Source organism: Amblyomma americanum, chromosome 2, assembly GCF_052857255.1.
Source record: "Amblyomma americanum isolate KBUSLIRL-KWMA chromosome 2, ASM5285725v1, whole genome shotgun sequence".
Lineage (NCBI taxonomy): Eukaryota > Metazoa > Arthropoda > Arachnida > Ixodida > Ixodidae > Amblyomma > Amblyomma americanum.
In genome coordinates this window covers 161748307-161770963 of record NC_135498.1, presented here as the reverse complement: position 1 = coordinate 161770963, position 22657 = coordinate 161748307, and the positions used below count along the sequence as shown (strand labels likewise).

At 47.9% G+C, this 22657-nt stretch overlaps 1 protein-coding gene and 1 pseudogene across 1 annotated transcript in view; one reads left to right on the top strand and one right to left on the bottom strand.

Annotated features, from left to right (window-relative positions):
• The window catches only part of LOC144120182 (uncharacterized), a 40495-nt pseudogene that overhangs the window by 5382 nt on the left and 12456 nt on the right, over positions 1-22657 (bottom strand).
• The window catches only part of LOC144121935 (uncharacterized), a 61087-nt gene continuing 53106 nt past the window's right edge, over positions 14677-22657 (top strand). The window contains exon 1 of the mRNA XM_077655386.1: positions 14677-14796. The gene's annotated coding sequence lies outside the window, so the exon portion shown is untranslated. The remainder of the gene's footprint in view (positions 14797-22657) is intronic.

The window sequence follows — 22657 nt, the reverse complement described above, 5'->3', positions numbered from 1 at the left end:
TAAATGGCAACAAACACCAAAACTGACCGAGATAATCACCCACGTAATGTTTTATGGCGAATATACAGTGATGCAAATAGGACCAGTAAGCATGCAGCTTGTTTCATTCAGCATTTTCAGATTCTTTGTACACTGACCACATGTGAACAGTCAGAAGTATTTGGGAGTAGATGGTCCTTATTTTGCCCTCAAATCTAGAGGCAGTAGGAATATTGCAATTAGAGTGAGAGGCAATAGAGGGTAGAATAAAATCTTTGCCTGATTACAAGAGAAGTTGTCAGTAAAGACAGTCGGAGTAAGGCTGAAAGTTCAATTAATGTTTCATGTTTAAGGAGCAATCTTAGCTGCACTATTTAACACCCTTCATATTTTGACCATGTGAAATACGGCGCCTTTGCTAAAGCAGTCTCTGAAGAGTTCCACGTGACACCGGCATTGCTATAGAATGATGACATAGATATCTTTTTGCTATAATTTTCAATGACGGGTGCCATGTGACATGGGTATTAGTGCAATCGGATAACAACGTTGTCCTCCTGCTAAATAGCTTAAGATACTGCCCTGTAGCCCATCACTTCATACCGATGTTTCGTAAAGCGCTGCTTCATTGAAGGGGTCTTAGCTATTAGAGAACCGGTGGGGAGGGTAATAAAGAGGCAGAGATAGAAAGCGGCTGAGCTGACACCATGCCAGTGTGTTCGTTGTCCTTATGCAGTCTTGGAGCAGAGCGCCGAGTTTTGGACTGACTCGCTGTGTGAGGGCACGGGTTTCCCTTTTTTCTCCCACCGTTGGTGTTATGGTGTCAACTTTGTATTTTTCTCCGTCTCGAGTTTTAGAAAACGGGGTAATGATTCTTGATAAAAATCACTGCAAAATTTTAGAAATGACAGAAGAAATGTTCCGACCACCATTGAGAAAAAGAAAAATGTGGATGCTTGCTTCGGATTCATACAGTCCCTATCATCCACGACGGCAATGCGGGGAGGACAGCAAGGCGCACTTTGCTTGGGCCTAAATCATGAATATGTTTGCAGAAGTACAAATTTTCTTAAATTATATAAGAAAGAATGATGTAGTGGAGGATTGTGGAATAATTTGAACCACGAAGGGTTTTCAACGTTCACTTATAACGCAGGGCGAGAGGCAGTGCATTCGACTCCTTCATCCGTATCAAAAATCTCGATTGCGCATCAGGGACCACTTCATCCTCGACATGGACCAGGCCGTTGAGCACGCGCTGATTTGTCCCGGTGGTGCAGCTGCCTTGTACGTGGCGCCTTGTGGCGCCGTCAAAATGATTTGCCCACACGCATTGGCTGCGCACGGCCTCAGGTTATTCCGTTAACGGTAGCACTGTGCACGGTATGCTAAAGGTGTCTTTTAACTCAGGTACATGGTAGAGTGGCACACGGTCATCAACTTCCAAATTAAACACCGCTACGTGTGGCCACCGAAGCCAGCGCAGGGTACCTTGATGTCCGCGGTGCGCTGCCACGCCGAAGCTTTAGGTATTGTGCCTCGATGGACAGCAGGCACCCTATATGCTGGCCTAAGCATAGTGCTCTTAGAGCACTACGCCTGGGGTGCCTCGATGGCCAGCGAGAGAAATGATCTACTACGGGAATCTCAGATTCCTCGTCAATATCGGTAGAGGCAGTGAATCCACCCTAAACCTCTATGAATTTATGCACTTCGTCATACTCACCATGAAAGTGGGAATAATTTATGATGACGTAATGAGAAGAGAGGTACAGTCCTTACGAAAAATAACCGAGCAGCGTGCCGGCGGCCGGAGCGGGCTCACAGCCGAGCAACGGCGCTGCTATCATCAGCGCTGGTTGCTGCTCCGTGGCTGCGAGTGCAAACTGGCTGAGTAAGCCTGCGCCCTTGCTCAGTGACTGCACACCAAAGGCGCGGAATTCCTCACCGCGCATACTACCTGCTTACTTCTTATCGTTAAAAGAGGAGGGTGAGAACGCGGGCTTACGCCATTAAGTTTACGCTTGCAGCCGAGAAGCAGCGGCCAGCGCCGAAGCGCTGCCGCTCGGCGGAGAGCCCGGTCCCGCTGAAGTATCCGCTGCTCGGTTACGTTTCGCAAAGATGGTATACATATTGCTTTGTATAGGGGAATGCCATTACATGCCATCAACGTTCTGGTTAAAAGCAGACATCGAAACAAACACACTGATCCCTGCACAGAGGTCTAATAAACATATTTTAGAAACCTCAATACATACTTGTGTTCTTATACAAACGCTGAACGGGCATAGGCAAGTAAAGCGCCCCTCATATGGACAGTGGAGGCATCCTCTCCAACGAAGCTCTTTTCGGACCTCTTCACTACTGAACAGCAGGCACTTCACCTGCATAACATGATTTCGAGCTGTGTATTCTTGCACCCACAATGTCTGGCACTTGCTGGCAATTGTTTGCATTGTTCACATTTGACACACACACACAAGGCAATGTTTAGACCGACCATACTTTAAACACATATTGACATTTGCTCACACTAGTTCTTACGATAAGCTCTACACAGCTTGGGTTCTTGGAAACCATATAATTTGATATGGTTATATTAAAAGGCTCCAAAGCACTCCTATCCAAGGGTTTGTTGTTCGTCAGCATTTGGCAATGATTTTTCTTTACGGCCGGCTGCCACTAAAAATTTTGAGCTGCAGGCAATGTTACCAATATAACACAGGTGATAGAGCAGACAGTTTCTTTTTTGCGGTACAGCTGCAACGTGTCACTCGATTCGCTCCGTCGCGTGCATGCGAAACAACCTTGACGCGACACCCCCCGGTAGTGTGGGTGGAGTGGCGAGTGGTATTACGAGCTGGTGTAATCCCGCATCGAATCACTGTACCAAAATATACACGCGCTGCGGATAACACAAAGATAAACAGGCCGAGGAGCACACGCTAAAGGCATTCCGCTGCGGGTCGATAGTGACGTTGAAAAAACACACGTACACGCAGCCTACAATCACGTCCAACCTTAAATAATGAACAGTCCTGCCACGTGATCTGGCAGCAGGCGTGCTGGATTTTAACGCCGTTGGGACTGCACGCTACGCACTGGCGTGTGGCTTTTAGCGTTGCGCGTGTCACGGCAAGTAATTACTGCAAACTGTTGCAAAATGGCAGATTGAGCTGCCTCTCACCTCAGCGTCTTACTGAGACCCCAAGTCCCCCAAGTTGCAAAGATCGCGTCGTCTTTAATGCAATGTCAGATTTCATTCATAGAATGTGTAATTCACAGTGATGTTAGGCACATAATTATGTTCATATAATAATATTGGCACGAACGAGTGAATAAGACGAAGTGTCCCTGCTAAGGTGGCTGTACGTCGCTCCAGTGAAAAATCTTGCCATCCGCATAAATACGTTCCTTATATCAAGAGAACTGACTTCGCACCATCTGAGGAAGCTCCCGAGGCTTATGCGCAGTGTGACTGGGTGGCAGTAAGCAAATGCCCTTCAGTGTTCCCGGCCGCTGGACTGGGCTTCGAGGCTAGGCCTTGTTACGTATTCGACGGCTAGACGCCGAGGGCGGCAGGACGACCCGCCCAAGGAACAGACGACCCACGCAGCGCCAGGAAGACAATGACCTTTATTCGTTCGGTGACGCGCTTTTTGAGCGCTAAGCATCCAATCAGGGAGTGGCAAAAGAAATGAATATATTGTGGCAAGCGGGACAATCTTATCTGTAGATTACAACGGAGAGTGCGACCGGCACCGCGAATGTTACAGCCTAGCGCCACCGGTGACGCGCTGGCAGTAGTGGCTTCGTCGGCGTCGGTCCCTGCTCCCGGTCCATCAGCGGCAGCGCACATCCCGCCTTCTCCATATGCACCTCAGCTCGTGAGCGATCTGCCCTCTGGGCGGAACTCGGCAATGGCTGCCCAGCCTCCACTGCTAGATGGGGCTTCAACCGTACAGCGTTAGGAGGAGAGGTCTCCAATGGACCTGTCTTCATAACCTCCATCCATGCCACCGGCTTCCCGCAGTTCTCAAAAGCGCCCATCAGGGGACACTGCATAGGGTTCATCTTCTGCCGACTGCAGCTCACAAGGCAAGCGTTCCTGCCAGCGTATGCCAATCAGGTGGCTCTGCCGACATCGGGATCGGTATCGTATAAACTGGCCATTAAAGCTGTGGCAGCCAAAAGCCTTACAGACATTCCGAACAGGATTCTTCAGGCGAATCTGGACGCTTGTCTTGGGACCAAAGGTTTTCGTGGCTTCATGTCTAGAACGAAATGTAGTACCGTCGCTCTGTGGCTCCCGACTTTGGCTGCTGTCCAGCGTCTGCAAACTCTCAAGTGCATATAGACTACAAGCGAGATCTCGGTGCCCGTCCAGGTGTACTTAGTAGAAGGTTCGGAACTACAGCGCTGTGTTGTTTGCAACGTCGACTTTGCCGAAGACCAGACGACCCTGCAGCGTGAGCTGTACTGTCCAACCGACCGTGTCATCCAAGCGCGGTATATGGGAACGGGGCGCTCGTGCATCGTCACACTACAGGGCCCACCAACTCTCCCAGAACGACGTACTTTACCACTATGGCTGTATTCTGCGGCCTCGCCCTTACAAACCGACTGCTGTCTATTGCTACAGCTGTTTCAGACCTGGCCACAGGCGCCGATCATGCCCTTTTGCAACGCAAGATGAGGCTCGGCCACAAAGCACACTGTCTTACAGGTCCGGACTTTGCAAAGACTTAACCTGTGGAATCCCACTCCACGCCAGTCAATGCTGCAGCGCCTTCGACTACGTCCAGCCCTCATGCGTTTTTCGCAAACTCTACGAGGTCTTCTGCAGCACTGCAGGATAACTCAACATCCCTCCTCCGATTTGTGGTAAACCAGTTATCTAACCTTACATCAGTTCTGTTCCAACGCTTGGAAGCCTAATCGAAAATGGCGAGTACACGTAGTTCTGGTGTTCTCCAATGAAACTGCAGAGGCCTCTCCACAAAGCTGGGAGAGCTCAAATCTCGGCTTCGCACGAACAATCTCCAGGTGTGGGCCCTGATACTGCAGGAGACCAATGCCTTGCCATCCATTCCGGGCTTAAATGAATATATATCTCCTTCAATGAACGACCGTCGTGTGCACACTGTTGCCCCTCCGGGAAAGGTGGCGGTGTACGTTGATGCGCGTTTACCTCAATTTCGCCTGTCACTAGAAAACTGGTGCGATTTGTGGTAAACCAGTTATCTAACCTTACATCAGTTCTGTTCCAACGCTTGGAAGCCTAATCGAAAATGGCGAGTACACGTAGTTCTGGTGTTCTCCAATGAAACTGCAGAGGCCTCTCCACAAAGCTGGGAGAGCTCAAATCTCGGCTTCGCACGAACAATCTCCAGGTGTGGGCCCTGATACTGCAGGAGACCAATGCCTTGCCATCCATTCCGGGCTTAAATGAATATATATCTCCTTCAATGAACGACCGTCGTGTGCACACTGTTGCCCCTCCGGGAAAGGTGGCGGTGTACGTTGATGCGCGTTTACCTCAATTTCGCCTGTCACTAGAAAACTGGTGCACCTCATATCAAGAGGTAGTCGCAGTGGCTGTGAATCTTCCGAAGGCAACTGTTGTGGTCGTGTCATAGTATGTAAGACTCGCCGGTGGAGCTCCCTCCCGCATTAATCTGGGGTGGTTATTAACTCTACGACGACAGCACCCAGGGTGGCCTGTTTAGTCGGTGGTTACTTTAACGTCCCTCATTCAGACTGGGGGTACCCCACTTCAAGCCCCCGTGGTAGGCGTGTGCGGGACGCATTCGCGGAGGCGCTGTTTGTTTTACTTAACCATCCAGATTCAGCAACGCGGACGGTGCGCCATGCTCGCAGTCCCACTCATGCTCCGGACCTTACGTGGTGGTCAGGACCCGGGACTCCATCGTGGCACCTGGAGCCACACTGCTGGGGTAGTGACCACCATCCTATCATCATCGGTCTTCATCCATCAAGGGCCCGCAGACTACGCCGTAGATGTACTGTGGTCAATTGGGACACGTTTCCCACCACCGTCGAAGACCTCTCTATGCAATCACCTACACTACTTGTGGACTGCATACAAACTGCGCCGAATAAGGCTACTGCTGTCACCTGGACGGACGTGAATCGCCCGGCGCCGGATGTGGGTCTGCTTAAACAGTGGGCTGCTCGCCGAGAAGCGGAGATGACAGCTTCCCGAGGCCCGACTTCTGCGCAAGCACGGACAAGGCTGAATTACCTTACTGCCAACGCTCGCAGATATGAACGCGATCTCTCGCGACGGCAGTGGCATGCGTGGTGTGAGTAGTTCTCGACAAAGTCATCGAATGCTGCTCTCTGGCGAACGTTTGCTACAATGGAACATGGTTCCCGCCGCCACAGCATGCTTTGCAGCTAACTTAGCTCCGCATGATTTCGCCAGAGAGGCAGCGCGGAAGTTTTTCCCCAAGTATGATGTGTTTCCTCCAAGGGTCATATGAGCCGAGTTGACTGCCTTTCCAGCATATGTCGATAAGCTCCCATATACAGCCGACGCCGAGGGAATTGCAAGCCCATTTTCAATGCCCGAGTTGTTTTCAGCAATAGACGAGGCCCGTCGGAAGACTGCGCCCGGTCCGGACTTCATTCCGTACGACGTTTACAAGAACTTAAGTTCCGCTATACTGCCTCAACTCCTCGCCACCATTAACAAGGTATGGATAGAAGGCGTCGTACCAGAAACCTGGAAATCAGCTATTGTGATCCCCATACCAAAGCTGGGGAAGCTGCCAACAGGCGTCGGAAATTTCCGGCCTATATCGCTTGCGCCAACATTATGCAAACTTACCGAAAAAAATGCATGCCACACGACTGTCGTGGTGGCTTGAGCACCATGGCTTCTACCATCCCGCCCAAATTGGCTTTCATACGTCCATAGGCATAGAAGATGGACTGGCTGTCTTGGCTTCAGCAGTTCTGGCCTCAACTCGCAGCCACAATGTACGTACTGTACTGGCCATGGACGTTGAAAAGACGTGCGATATCAGTCATGCTGCCATCCTGGAATAGCTTGACATGCTGCATTTCGCCGTTAGAGTGCGCAATTTTGTTAAATCTTTCCTTGAAGGCCGACACTTTACCATACGCCTCGGTGGTGAGGCCGTCGGATCATTTGTGAATTTTCGCGGCCTTCCCTTGGGATCGATGTTATCGTCACCATTATTTAACATTTATTTTATCTCCCTTGCTTGGCGCTTACATGATGTCTCTGAGATTAAGTTCTTATTGTAGGCTGATGATATAACGGTGTGGAGCACTCACAACGACCGGATGACTCAAGCAGCAGGCCTACAATCAGCCATAGATATTACGTCAACTTTTGCTTCTTCAATTGGTCTGCAGCTTTCAGTGAGCAAAACCATGTTCGTGTCAGTCGCCAACCACTGGGGGCGCCGTAAACTGGCTGCAACACCAATTCGTCTTCATCTATCGGGAGCTCCAATTCAAGAAAGTCGAACCGTAAAAATTTTGGGCTTGACAATACGCGAGTCAGGAACAGGCACTGCTTGACTTTCCCGGGCTAAAAAGCAAGCAATTCAGGCGTTGGGTCTGATTAGACGCATTGCTCCTAAAACAGGCGGAACCCGCTGTCATGTTGCACGACAGTTGCTGCGGGCGGTTGTGCAACCGCGCCTCGTTTCCCAAGCCCAATTCCAGCATTTTACGAGGGCTCAATGGGATCGTCTAGAAGCTATTAATCGAGAGGCAATGAGGGTCATCTCTTGCCTTCCCCGCATTACCCCGATCGTGGCGCTCCAAGAACATGCGCAGCTGAATACGTTAGATGAGCTGGGGCAGCAACGACGCGATGCTCGCCGCCTAAAGTCAAGGCTAACACACACAACGTGTGCACTCAGGACATATGCTTCATCGCACTCCATTCTACAGCCGCCCCCGCCAGTTCTTCCTCCTTGGCGTTTTGTGCAGCTAAGCGACAACAAGCCAACTGATCTACGTCGGCCATCATCTACACGCGCAGCATCATCGTTTCGCGACAGAATTACAGAGCAAGACGCCAATCTGCCGCGTGGCGCCATCGTTATGTACGTTGACGCAAGCATCCAGGCTTTGAAACAACAACGGCAGTTTACTGTCGTTGCAAGCCTGCTCTGAACAAAACGTCAAGGTTTCGCCTCTCAGAGCCTCCTTCCTCCTTCTGTGCGGAGATGCTTGCGGTTCAAGAGGCACTTTGCTCCGTGGCCGCCTTTCCCATGCTACCCACGGCCCGCATTGTCATTCGCACCAACGCCCTTCACGTCAGACGCCTACTACGTCCAGTCAGTCGCACCCCAGAAATCTGCCAAGACATCCATCGTCCAGCGGCACGCATCCCGCAGCAAATCCGTGTTGAGTGGGTTCCGCATTGCCTCCTGAGCGCACAAAGCCGCGCAGATTCGGCGACCTGCCTTTCGACCTCGACCTCGTCTTTGCCTCGAGTCCTCACTCTGGATGACACCACCCTCCTTTTAACAAGAAAGGAACACCTACGGCACCGCACACGTGCTCTAATCCCTCCGTGTGCGGTAACCCTCCGCCTTGGTCTTACCCGTGCAGAGGAGGTTGCGCTTCAGAAGATACGGGCCGGGGTTGCCCTAACTGCAGCTGTTACACGCAAGTGGCCGCATTTTAGAGATTTATATCCCGCCCGGGGTGTCCAGTCTGCAATACGAGAGACTGTGAGGCGGATATCCACCACCTGCTGTGGGACTGCCCGGCGCTGAAGCCGACGAGAATTCGCCACCTGGCGGCAGTGGGACTCTCACCGGAAAATCCGAATTGCTATATTGCCTGGACACAGGGTCCATATCGTCGTTCACTTCTTGATTTCATCAAATCAGCCCTCCTTTTTTCATTTATTTAAGCATCTTACTCATTTCGCACTTGATAGTTTTTATGCACTGAGGCATTAAACATCCCTTAAAAAAATGACGTAGTAGAAGGACGGAGGGTTGTTTGTGGGAGAAGAGAGCTACGGAGGGGAGGTCGCTGGACGTCGTCTCTGTTCTGATATTCCTCCTCCTGTTTCAATGCTGAAGAGTTAAGTCTGTGTGACCATAAAATGCGTGCCTACATTACCTCTCGCTGGTAAAGGTGCAACTGTTTCTGTGATAAGTAGAATATTTAAATGCCTGTGGGGACAAACTGTAACGTTTGAGTTGAAACCTCAACGTTTTGAGGCTTAAGTGGCGAGCCGTTTTGTCCCCTGGTAGTGTGCAATCTGCAAGTTGAGTTGGGTGGAGTCGTTTTTCAAGCGGAATTTGTCATTATAATTAGCTGTAGTGATGACGTCATTTTAGGAATGTACATTCTGATGCTGTGTGGAGCAACAGTGGACTATGCAAGTGGCGAGGTTTATATCGATTGTGCCCAGCCTCATGGAAAGTGTGTGTGACGCCGCCAAGGTGTTCTGTGTATTCCAAGATACAGTCGTGTCTTCGTGGACTGTAGCGCGCGTTCCGGTGTTCGTTGCACATACCAGCCGGTAAATGTTTGAAGCTCTAGTCGAACCAGTACAGTCGACGGGCTAAAAGCGCATTTTCAACTGCCTGATATCCGTTGCTATATGGGGAACCCAGGATTGCGGAGAACTAATTCATCTTCTCAAACCGTTGTTTTGCTAAGGGGCTTAAAACTGCCTGCAGCTCTGGCGTCGGTCGCGGGTGTCCCGGTTTACGTGTCCGAGAGTCCAGCGCTGAACGCCCAATTCTTGGCATGATCAACGAAACGCTCAGCACCGCTCAACGGCGCTGGCTGTTATTTGTTCTGCTGAAGTGCACGGCTGTCTTCGACTTCTCCCAGCCCCGTGGACTACCTTCTACTCCCACGTCTCGCACCCGTCACACTGTAGATACCGGATCGCCTCGCCCGATCCGTCAAAAGCCTTATCGTGTGCTGTCGCCGGAGTGCAAAGTAATTGACGGACAAGTCAAAGAAATGCTCGACAAGGATGTCAATCAGGCGTCGTCGAGCCCTTGGGCAGCTAAACAAGAAATACGGCACATGGCGATTTTGCATGGGTCTCCGCCGTTGAAATGCCATCACCAAAAGGATTTGTACCCAATCTCTCGCATTGGTGGCGCCATAGGCTGCCTCTCTGGCGCTCCTTGCTTTTCCTGCATAGATCTGCGATGAAGCTGATTCCGGTGCCTCCGGCCGACAAAGAAAAAATGGTGGTTGTAACGCAGGATGGTGTCTTTTAATTTAATGTGATTCCGTTTAAGCTTTGCAATGTACCTCCTGCGAGTTTTGAGAGGTTTGTGGACAGGGAATTATGCGGCATGCAATGAGACATTTGTATATGCTATATTTATAACATCGTCATGATTGGTAAAACGTTCCATGAGCATAACGAGCGCTTAGCTCGTGTGTTGGACTGCTTGCATACCACCGGCCTGACCGTCATTTCAGAGCAGCGCCGCTTTGCTGAGTGTCAAGCGTTAGTGCTATGCCATGTGGTCTATGAACAGGGCGTGAGGTCAGATCCCAAGAAAACGGCGGCTGTGGGGTGAGTTTAAGCACTACGGACAGTCAAAGGAGCCTGCAGTTTCTTGAGATTACGTTCCAAATTCCAGCGTTTTATCCACCGCATTGCCGGCATTGCGTATCCACTGACGTACGTTCTCAACAAAGGAGCTTCATTTGAATGGACTTTTGAGTGCGATGCCTCATTCCGCCAGCTGAAGTATCTCTCGACCTCACATCCTGTTCTCCGGCATTTCGAGCCCTCCGCATGAAAGAAAGTTCACACTGATGCTAGTAATGATGGCCTCGGCGCTGTTCTGGTTAAAGGCCACGATGATTGGGAACACGGTATTGCAAAGTCAAGCCGCTCCTTCAGCAAGTCAGCTTGCAACTACGCAGTCACCGAATGAGAATGCCTTCATGTGATCTTCGCCCGTGCAGTGGCTCCGTTTATACCTGCATGGACGCCCATTCACCATCACGACTTATCATCAAGCCTTCTGCAGGCTCGTTAATCTTCGAGATTCAATCATTCGCCTCATGGCCTGGGCAGTCCGTCACCAGTAGTGTGACTTCAATGTCGTATACAAGAGCTGCCGGCGACACGCCATGCAGACTGTCATTCGCGAATGCCGCTGCCCTCAACTGAGTGTGGCGGTTCCAATTTCGGCCATTACATCTCATCTATTGTTGTATAGTTTCTTGAAATTGAAGTGTTGAAAACTGAGGAGCGTGAAGATCCGCCTTTACAACCCCTCTATGCCGCCGCGCGCAACCAGGGAGTTTCTTGCAGTTTATTTTATCCGCGACCGTCTGTTATAGAAAAAGTACTTCCCTGCTGGCCCACAATACCTGCTCGTTGTCTCGTTGTTCCAACGGCTCTATTCTGCTCCATTTTGCGTGTCATGCAGCACGACCCCACCTCCAGACATCTGAGATCGACTCGTACACTCCGTCGAGCTCAAGAACGGATTTACTGGCCAAAAATGCACGCGGTGTCAGCGCCTTAAAACGCCCTACCTCCGCTCCTAGCAGCCAGCTCGAGCATATTGGAATTGAAATGCTTGCACATTTTCCCAAACCTCCAATTGGCAATCGCTGGACTGTGGAACGTGTGGACTAACTCACACGTTATTGTGAAACGGCTAGTCTGCCATCGCCTATTGCGCATCAAGTGTCACTATTCTTTCTGAACTCTGTCCTTTTGCGGCATGGAATACCACGAGTGATAATCAGTGACTGAGGACGCCAATACACGAGCGATTTTGTTGAAGAGCTGCTATACAATCAGCGAAATAAAATCAACAGTGAACCACCGCGGCGGCTAAACAGCGAGTTTCCACTACTGTTCTAGGTTCTTCTACATAAAAGAGTTGAATGGTACTAATGTAAAGTGCGTTATTAGTGTCCTCGAACCAATAATTCCACGCTTTAGTGCACACGGCAACTAGAACGAACAAAACTAACCCTGTTTCTCGTTCTAGTTCAAGCAACTGGTAAAACATTAGAGTTAAAACCACGTGATTTAATTATGCACTTTGCCCACATAATAGCATGGCTGAGCTCAGAGGACAGCTAAGCAACTACTGAAAAAATCTCGCAGCATTCAGTGAAAACATCTGTCACACAGAGCCACACGGGCAGTGGTAGGTACTATCTAGTAGAAATACTAATGGCGCACCGCATCAACTCAAATCTGCCATCCGCCATCGAGATTTGCACGAACAGTTGGGATGACAGTGAATTGAAGCACAAAATTAGGTGTACGCAACCGTTGTCCTCCGGCCTATAACGTACTACACGGGTTGTGTGCGGCGTAGAGAACGCATCCCTCCAAATACATTTTTACAAGACCTGCGCTGTTTGGATTGGTATGGGCGTAGTTTGCGAAGGCTGGCAGGAGGTGTTAAGTACGGTCTACCAACGCGTTTTATTCAGTTAATGGAAAAAAAAACAAATATACGTAACATTGGTTTAGTAATAAAACAAATGGCAGTAGAGAAACCACAGAAATATTGTGTACTGGCAGCAAAAAGAGCAAGGAAAACATTTATGAAGCTAGGATGAAATTCCTGGCAACACCACGTCTCACCTGCCCAAACTAATACACTCGTCAGGGTGGGTTGAAGGGGCAATAGAAGGAGAGCTTACATCTAACCACTTTCTATGATACGATATTTAAAACCTCAATGACCCCTGTTTTGTCCTCTCGTTTGACCGTTCCAAAACTATAGCCTTTTCAAACATAGGATCTGTTTTAAACTCTGATTGGCCAGGTTTCCTTCAGACTGCAAGGAGTGTAAATTTCCTTCCCTCCTCTAAAAGCCAAGCAATCAGGCAACATCCAGTTTGCACCACATACGACTTGCAGATTGAAAATGGGATCTTATAAAATATCTGCGTTGAGCAACGCACCAAACGTGAAACATGACAAGCACCTCGGCCTGAAACATCAAAGAAGTCCGTCTTGACTACGAACTCTTCGCCAATTTCCTTCAGTTTGTGCAAGATTTCGTGTACAGGTAGGACCTCGCTGTTTTTTTAATTGTTTCCGTCACAAGAGCGACGCGTGTTCTCTTAAACACCAGCACATGGAGCCTACAATTCTGACTCTTATTAAGGCACTGAGAGCGTGTGCAGATTTAGGCAATGGCTGCTATCATAAATTTGCCATCTAACCATTTTATGCAGAGAACTGTGCACGCCGATCATGAAGCTATTTTAAAAGATCGCAATACAGTGATTAAAGAAGAAGGTCTCTGCTTGCCCTATTTATTAAGTTCAGAAATACAAAAAAAGCTGTTAAATATTTCTGTAACTTGATTTTGGAGTTATTTCCTTTGCAGCACATCTGGTAATAAATGTTTGATGTTATAAAAACATGATTCCTTCTAACGAAGAAGGAAACAATGGAATAGATGGGAAAGAATTGCTAGTGCTTTAGCTCTCGTTATCCCTTGTCGAAAGCAAATAACTTCATCTCCCTGACTACGTTTCCGGTGGAGCGACTGGCGGTCTCCACGGTAGGCGTTGCATCACATACACCTAGCGTTAGGCTTAATGCATCAAAGTGCACCGGCGTTTTATGCAGGATAGACTTTCATGACCTGCGCATGCGATGCTTGCAGATGCTTTCCCGCTTGACCGAATGTCATGGTCAAATGTGAAAGTCGAGATAGTTCGCCTAACAGCCGCTGGTGTTGCTGCTGCAGCTGACGTCATGTTTCGAACCTGCCTACCACCAGTTACGCTGATGGTTTGACCTCTAGCTACATTCAAGGTGAAACTTCCGGCCCCGCTAACCTTTACCAGTTTTCAAGGTCAAACTTGCGGCCCCTCTGACGGCTGCAAAAGCTGACGTTGTAAAGCTTATTGCTTCAAAAGATGGGCTCAGGGATCATCCTCCACGCAGGCTTGTCTAACAAACGTGATCATAGGGCGGTAACGGAGTCTTACTTCAAGTAGCGAAACCCGTTATAGGGGTCTGTCTGGTTTCCGATCCGTAAGCGAGCTGGACCACGGCAGGCATTGGCCAAAGTTGCCCAGAAACAACTTTTCGGCAAGCCTTGTGACAAATAACACAAGGGTGTATTTGACGCACTGCGGCTGCGCACATAAAGCCAGCTCAAATGTTTCTGATGCTATAGGGAACCTCCGCTGCCCAAATGGCACTGCAGTTGTTCCATTCGGCGACTGAAAACTGCTATTGTCAGCCCCTTGGGCCGCTGCAAACGCGAGAACATAATCTGCACGATTAGATACCCGCGTTTGTATGATAGCATTCATCGCCTAGCTTCTCTCGGTGTAGCCCAAATAGCTGACGCTCGGCTCGTGTGGCTTCGATAGAGCGTGGAGGCTCACGACAATAGGCGCATGCAGGTGGCGCGCAGAAATGCACTGAGAGTGCGCCAAAAAGTGCTTGCTCTTCTCGCTGGGCAGTGTGTTATGACACTGCAATCGACACTGCAAACTTCAGCGCAGGTTGCCCATAGGCAAAATTATGGTCTTCTTATCGCCGCTGGCGGCATTCTTTTACCGCGTCAAAACGTCCTTGCTGACGCCATAAAGTACACGAATGGCCGCAGGTGAGCAGTCAGGCGCTATCAGGAAATACACCCGACACAGTAGAATGTCGGTGCGTAAAGCAACGCATTCCAGGGAAGAAGGCAGCCCTCCGTCTTAGAAGTAAGTGCTCATGACGGAAAGTGTGCCTGGCGGGAAATTCGCTCATCTATGTGACACACCAGTCAGCTTTGCCAAAGACCTGGAAGGGAAGTAGAAGCAAAAAAGGTAAACATTTATAGTTAGCTTTGAATGTGCCCCACGTTCCTTTTCGAATAATGGGGGTTTAGGCACTTATCAATGTTTTCTTGCCTGTAATTTTCAAGGTATGTACGATTTTCAGCAACGGCAGAGTCTTTTAGTGGCCCAGTGCAGGCAATAATAAGACTTTTATCTTGTTCACCAAGCTCGAGACAAAGCCCAGAGACATGCCCACTTCTATGTGCTTTTTTGTGAGGGCGCAGCCGTTATTAGAACAAGAATAATCTCCTCTCAGCTACGCATTCTCTAAACTACGTTAAACTCCAGGGTGCCTTGTGTAAGCGTGATCGCTATAGTAGCCAGGCAGCGCTTTCGTGAGACGTTTCCTTAGATTCTTTTAGACATACATCTTAAAGGGCAACCTTCCCTTATAAATGAGAAATATTTTTAAATGAACTTGAGCCACCAAGTCATCCGGTAGATTCTGGTGACCTTCTGATGAAAGTCGGAAATAGTTGGGTAGTAAAGCATATAACACTGTATGAATGACGCCTGGGTCACTCAAGTCCACCATCATGGAAACATGTTAGCATTGTATTGATGTAAAGTCAAGCTGATATCAGAAGCGTGAAGAAATGCATGATGGTTTGGGCCGCGCAGATCAGCCTATTGCTTTTTGCTCAAGAGATATTGTGATATATGCTGTTAGAATAGAAGAACCGTTACACTTTATCAACTGAAAAGCAGGCCTGTATTATTAAAATGCACTCCGGAATGCACTGTGTTATTGTAACCGATCAGGTCAGTGGTGATTTCCATTTATACACTGAGCACCTACAGAGTGTGTCTTTATGTAGCTTGAGAAAAAGTCGAAAATTTGGCACACCGCTCAAGAGTGAAACCAACCACATTTATTTTGCGGTCGTGTTGAGAAACGTCGGGTATTTTTTTACTGTGCCAAATTTTCAATCAACGTAAATTAAGAAAAATTAGGCAGAATATTTCGTATTTATTCTACGCCCAAACGTAGTTAGCTGTGTTTTAGAGGAAATTCAGGAACAGAAATTCAGTTTACTGTTGCACTACACCTATTACACGTTTTTTTTATGGGGATTTTAAAATCCCGCTAAGTACAAGAGAAACCACTCGACTTCGCTCCTAACGTTATGGTCTCAAATGCGCTTTGAATTATTTGAAGACTTTATGATGGGCTAGTCGATACATTGTGAATGGAAAAAAAATGAGAAGATGGGACAAGAAGAGGGACAAAGACGCACAGAGAAAGCGCAGAACCGGGGCTTTTGTAGGAAAGAGGCATAAGGCGAATTGAGGAGAGAGTCTGTAAAAGGGGCGCTACTAAAGGGCTGAAGTTTAGCTTCGAACCTCCAACTGGCCTCTCGGAGTTTCTTGCCACGGTGCCACGCGTCGGCTCACACGCCTCCAATCAGACGAAGGAACGCGCAGTGAGTGAAAGCGTGGACTGCCATCTACGGAATGTAAGTCCCCTCTCCTCTACAAAAGCTCTGTTCTGCGCTTTTTGTGTGCGTCTTAGCGCCTCTTCTTAACCCGTTGTTTTCGTGCCCTTTTTTTCGCATTAGCTTTGAACTAATGAAGCCGGTGCGCTTAACTAGTCGCTGCAGCGGTCGTCGCTGTCATCATTAGCCTGAAAGTGCGTGAGCATGCACCTTCATCAGGAATATATCATGCGTGCACCTCCATCTCTGATGGTATGCGGGTGGCAGCAAAGCGATTGAGACGAATTTGCTTTCACGGCTTCAGCCCACTGGCAAAACAAACGGGATGAAAAATTCTCAAAATCTCGGTTGGCAAGGAAGCGTTAGTATTCATTTTTATAGAACAAATGAGTCAAAACTTCTCATCAGGCCAGAGGCTTCTTCCATTGAAAGCACAACACACAGCGTTGCGAGATGGTGTCGCAAGCCCCAGTCAGATGTTTTTATTGTTCATTTTCAGGCTTTCATTGAGCGCTAAAATAAAAGTGTGATGCCGCAGCTACGCTGCTAAAATATAATAATGAGTAGTTGCTTGCTAGTTTAAATCGACTTCACAGTGAGGATTTCCGACAATCAAATCGTTTCTGCGCGACCTCAAATAATTTTCTAAGAAGACTTGTACAGAACTAGAGTATTACAAATTTACATATTTAATATACATATTTATCTAATTTCTCGACAGTCACAAAATTTACAGGATGTTTACACCCATGCTACTACAATTAAACCCACCGCAGAAGTAGCACGAAATACCGATGCCAGCCGGAGTGTTCAGTTAGTCCGAGTGGGCGTGCATTTTAGTGAGAAAATTGGAGTGGCCTGGGGCAATAGGCAGTGATGGAAGCTTTTTTGCGTACTACCTTGCTGCACAGTGTCTCCAAGCGGACATACTACCTTGCCACCCAGCAGACCCTCTCTTTGCTACTCAAGCGTGGCCTGTCCCCACCTGGCTCCTGAACGAGTCACTTAGGGGTGGTGCCATGCAAGTAAAATACGGTTGTGTTCGCATCCTTCTCCACGCCTAAAAGGAAATTTCGTGCACTGAAACCTCAGCCTCACATTAGTGTCACATCACTTGCGCGCCTATCTGATCAGGTCCAGTTTATGAGGCTTAACGTCCCAAAGCGACTCAGGCTATGGCGTACATCGTAGTGGTGGAGTCCGGATAATTTTGACCACTTTGAACTCTAACGTGCACTGATATCGCACTGTAAACGAGCCTCTAGCATTCTGGCTCCATCCAAACTCGACCGCGAGGACCGGGGTGGAACCCACGTCTTTCGGGTCAGTAGCCTAGCGCCATTTACACTCAGCCACCCCAGCGGCCTCTTCCGCCCTTATTTGTTCGTCAGCAGTGAGGTTATGAACTTTCGGACTCCCAAGTAACTTTACCTCCTTGTCCTAAATCAGAACGCAATTTTTTCAACGATAAACTAAGACCAACTACATTCTTGCCCTCACCCCCTTAATATCTGGGCACTCCGCAAGCAAGTGGACGTATACGTCACCTAGTATCCGTTTGTTCAAAATGACAAAGCGGAACTTCAAAGAGTAACGCCTAAAGCGTGTCCGTATTCTAAGCACCTTCTCGACAAGCGCTGGACAAAGCGGTGTTCTCCCCTCAGCACTCATGTGGGGAACCGCCACCTATTACTTGTATTTAATCCCATGAAACACAAGCACTCCTTCAAAGACTACGCCAAGAGCGTTTGCTTTACCCTTCATCTTTCACCAGACACCTTGCGGCGCAAGCGGCTCTTCAGTTTTTCCGAATTAGGACTGCCCCCTGAACCTGTTATAGTCATTCTTTCGAAACATGACGCAGCATAAGGTCACATGCCCGGTCTTCATGCCTGAGCATACAGTTGCCATTGAAGACACCCGACATATCACTGCTCCTGACCATGATGGTGTACGTTATGACCTAATGCGCACTCTGGACAATGAAGAATTAATTTCAGTTCTAAGAATTTCGACGAAATCTGCATTTCCAGTAAAATGCCATCAGATTGGAAGCATTCAGTGATTGTCCCATTACAAAACCTAGCAAATTACCCATAACTCTTGGCGCAAGAGACCTAATTGCTGGGCTGGTTGGTTCATTATGCACTGAAGGTCAAACCAGCGGAAATAGACGTTGGACAAGAAATAGAAGGCACGCACATGCTAGGCCTCCTTTATCGGTAACGTTGTGGCTGTACGTCGTAATTCTGTCCTGCGTGCATTTTCGCTGGTTCCACCTCCTCTTGGTGCACTACGTCCAATATATCTTGCCCCAACTATTTGCAAGTTATAAGCAAAACTGCTTGCTACTGGGTTCTCCTGATATATCGACCATCATCAGAAATATTCGTCTTCCCAAACTGGCTTCTGATCATATTACAGACCTGGCCATTCTGAAGACCGTTTTACCGCTGACGTAATATGTTGGTCTCCTCATAATCGTCTCGGAAGCGCAGCCCTAGGAATAGATATCACGAAGCCCTACGAAAACAGTCTCCACACAGCCATTCTCAATACAATCTAATAATTTGCAATACCATTGCAGTTTTGTTGAGGAATTCATGATTTTTTTCCACATTGAACATTTGCTACCCACGAAAATGCTACGCCCACCGGACACTTTACTTCTAATTGTGAAGCCAGCAGGCATGATTTGTAGCTCCATCTTTAACATCGCATACATTCCTCAAATACACAGTCCCTCTCCCATTCCTAATGCTCAAGCTTTAACGCATGCAGATGATATCACTCTCTGGTCTACAAACCGCTCAGCTCAGGTGCAGCAAGACTTCCTGGAAAATGCCTTCAATCTTCCAAATTATTGCCGAAACCGGCCTCTCCCTGAACAACTTCAAGAACTGCTATGTTCATGTGGGAAATAAAGATGGCCCGCCGAATTTTCTAAGCCACTCCGTTCGTACTCACTACTAATAATGCACCAATTCCCAAAGTGGAACATACCAATGTTTTGGCCTGGTTATTCATTCTTCAGGAAAACCCACAGCCTGATCTTAAATTATGTGCAAGAACGCTATAAATACACTTGGCCTCATACGCAGAATAGCCAGTCGTTCTGGAGATGGTCGCTGAGATACAGCTTTCCGACTTGCTCCTTGTGTCTTTTAACCTCAGCTACTATACTAGGCTAAATTTTAACAACATACAAAACGAAAATGATCCAAACTTGGAGCACTCAACTACGAATCTATGCGAGCCATAAGTGGCTTACATGAAGCAACTCCCATCTGTGTGCTCAAGGAGTTTGCCCAGCTCAAAAAAACACAAACAAAATTATTTACCCAGGGACAAACCAAAAGAGCAGGCAACACTTTCACACTTTCATTCGTACCACGTTCAGGACTACTGCCACATTACTTCAAAAAAGCCGGCTCGCAATATGAAGTCGGCATTTTCCTCACGACCATTACAGCCAGCTCCATCTACAAGACTTGAAGGCTCTATTCTTTACACGAATGCAGTGATAACCTAATGATTGGGGATCCGCTGCTTTTATAAGCCCAAAACACCACCACCTCGACAGCTGCCAAACGTACTGTAGTGACACTTCATCTTCTCTTGCCTTATAACCGCAAGTTATTTCAAATCCAATATAGCAGCTTCAACGGTCGGCAGGTTGCATTGACGTCACAAGAGGACGTGCCGACTTCTGTCGACTAATCAGAGAATGTCGCGTTGCTCTCTGACTGGAGAATTGGAGTCGCGTGTCCTTGTTGATGGCATCAACAAATGGACCAATCGCGGAATTTCGTTAAGGAGAAATCAGAATTTTTTTGTGACACGACTGCCTAAATGGTATCGTATTAAAATGTAATCCCGTGTTTTGTTTTGCCAAAGTGTGTCGCTGAACCGATGAGCTAGCTGAGCGATTTTTACCTCTTTACGTAACGTAAATCTCATGGCGTACAGTGGAACTTGTCAAGGTTCTGAATTTATTAGTACCGACGTCAGAAAACTTATTTATTCAGCTCCTGGGTGGTGAGCTGCGCGATAAACAGTGCGAAATTTTAGCCCAGCGGCTAAGTTAAGGACATGATATTAGTGCACTTAGTTTGTAGGTTCTAAGTCTATGTAGCTGCAGTGAAGCACTGGCATTGTGCGGAAAATGACTACCTGCGTAACTATCTCGCTTCCTTTGCTTAATATAGCCAAGCTGTGGCGCTCTAGAGAAATTTACTAAACTTTGTAGCCATATAGCAAGCTTTCCAGGGCTCAGAAGTATGAGAGCTAGGAGAAATGTCCACGTTTTTCGTGATCGTCTTTTGTGCTGTGTGAACGAAAGCGTGAAACACCAACTCGCCCAACAACTGATAATGAACAAGTTCATTTCTTCTCAGGGCTCTATCACTCTCAGCGATCGGTGTCTCATTGTATCTAAGGTAGCAGTGGCCTCGTGCAAGGCCAGGCCACTCGGCTTCTGCATTTGCCACAGGATAACCCCTGCTCATCTTTTGGCACAGTGTGGTGGACTGGTACCACCGAATAGCTATAGCACTAGGATGTGCAAACTCTTGCGCTCGTAGCGGTGACGACAATGCCGTGTCCTCAAAGATAACCTTCGGCTGTGGGCCGGCTCAGGCATGAGTCTTGTGAGCGCTGCTTTCCGTTGACGGGAATTTTCCCGTGAAGTTGACAGGGCAACGGAATTCTTTCGCCATCAAGCGCTTCTTACGCTTCACCGGATGCTTCCATTGAAGATACCGGTACATCGAAAGAATGTCCAAATCGTCCGTGATGTCCAGCTGCGGTCATATGTGCGACAGGTACTCAGCTGTGGACCCACGCTCGCCGTGGAGCCATGGAAGACAGCCGCACAACAATTGCGAAGGTGAGGCAGGTGTAAAGTCTGGCGCCTGGCTCAGAGAGTGGGATATGCCTTTCTGAGGGTGCAGGCGTTGTCTCTCGTTGTAAGGTCCAGGCTCTAAGACCACTCATCCAGAGAACTGTATCGTATTTGCGGGATAACTTCAGCCTCTTCCTGCCGAAAAAAAGAAAGCTCTGTGGGGCTTTTCGATATCGCGTATAAGGTAAAAGTAGAACAAGCTGTGCTCTCGGTGTTCAACAGAATAAATGAGCCTTGGAGACTTAGAGCCCGTAAGAAATTCGACTATAAGGTTATGTAACATCATTAATTTAGACAAGCTTGTAAAGCCCGTATAAAAGACGAAAAAGATCGGCTTGGAACTTTTCTTCGCTGCAAAAACTCATAAAATAGACTGCCGTATGCCGCTAATTATCACTGAAAAATGGAACATTGCAGAAACCTCTTGCAAGGTTCCAGTAGCAAAATTTCAGTTGGCTTAGCATGGACGACACTGTCAAAGTAAAGAACTAGGACAAGGTGATCCGGTTTCTTAATTAAGAGACCAAGGCTAATTTGTCGGCTTTCTCAGTCGACATTAAAGTCCTTTACTACTCTATTTCACAGGAATATCTGTTGACCAGTGCTAGAAACAGCTTAGACAGACATGTGGTTATGTCTTTTCAGAAGACTAGTGGTTTGTCTGCAGACAACTTCCTCGAATTGCTTGCAACATTCCCGAAATCAACTTTCACAGTTTGGGAAGGCATCATTAAATCACAAAAAAAGAAAAAATGTATTGGCTTCTACAATGCTCCATGTTTGAGCAATATTTTCCTAGCGAAGCAGGACCGACACCTGAAACGTAGAAGTGAAGGGCCCAGTTCTGCAGGCATTTTCAGTATGTTGATGATTTTCTCTTTATAACAAACACACAAGATATGTGCGACCACGCAGCAGTCTTCTCTATCTTGCCAGTGTTTTCAGACTGCTTTCAACCACTAAGCTTGACACATGAAGTTTCTGTGAACAACATCATGAAATGTCTTGACCCGGGTATTTATTTTTGCAGTCACCATTTGTGTTGAGCCCACGAACTGCAAGGAAAGCAACCCATAATTTTTCTGGCCCACTCCAAACTAGTTAAACGAGAAATTGCAAAGTCTTGCTTTTGTAATGTTTTCGCGAAACCTTGTAAGCATAGACTCGATTCTGCGTTCTCTATTCAGGAAACCCGGTTGAGCGGTGCTGACTACCCTTGTACAATCTTGTCAGTTACCGAGAGCATGCTCAGAGAAAGCAAGAATGTGGTTCCAAACAAATGTGTGGCTGACACACAGATCGGAGAAAAATTGTTACAGTAATACTTAAGTTGCACGCCATCGCCCAGTCTCAAAAAATTGGAGAAATAGCAGCTCTGCATGTGGTGTTTCCTGCACTATCAAAACTGTGTAAAAAGGTGAATTGCACCGTCACTGTGATCAATAACTTCTCTGGCAGACGCCGGCAATCGTTTGTAGAGTGCGCAAAAAACGTGGTTGAATCGGTACAT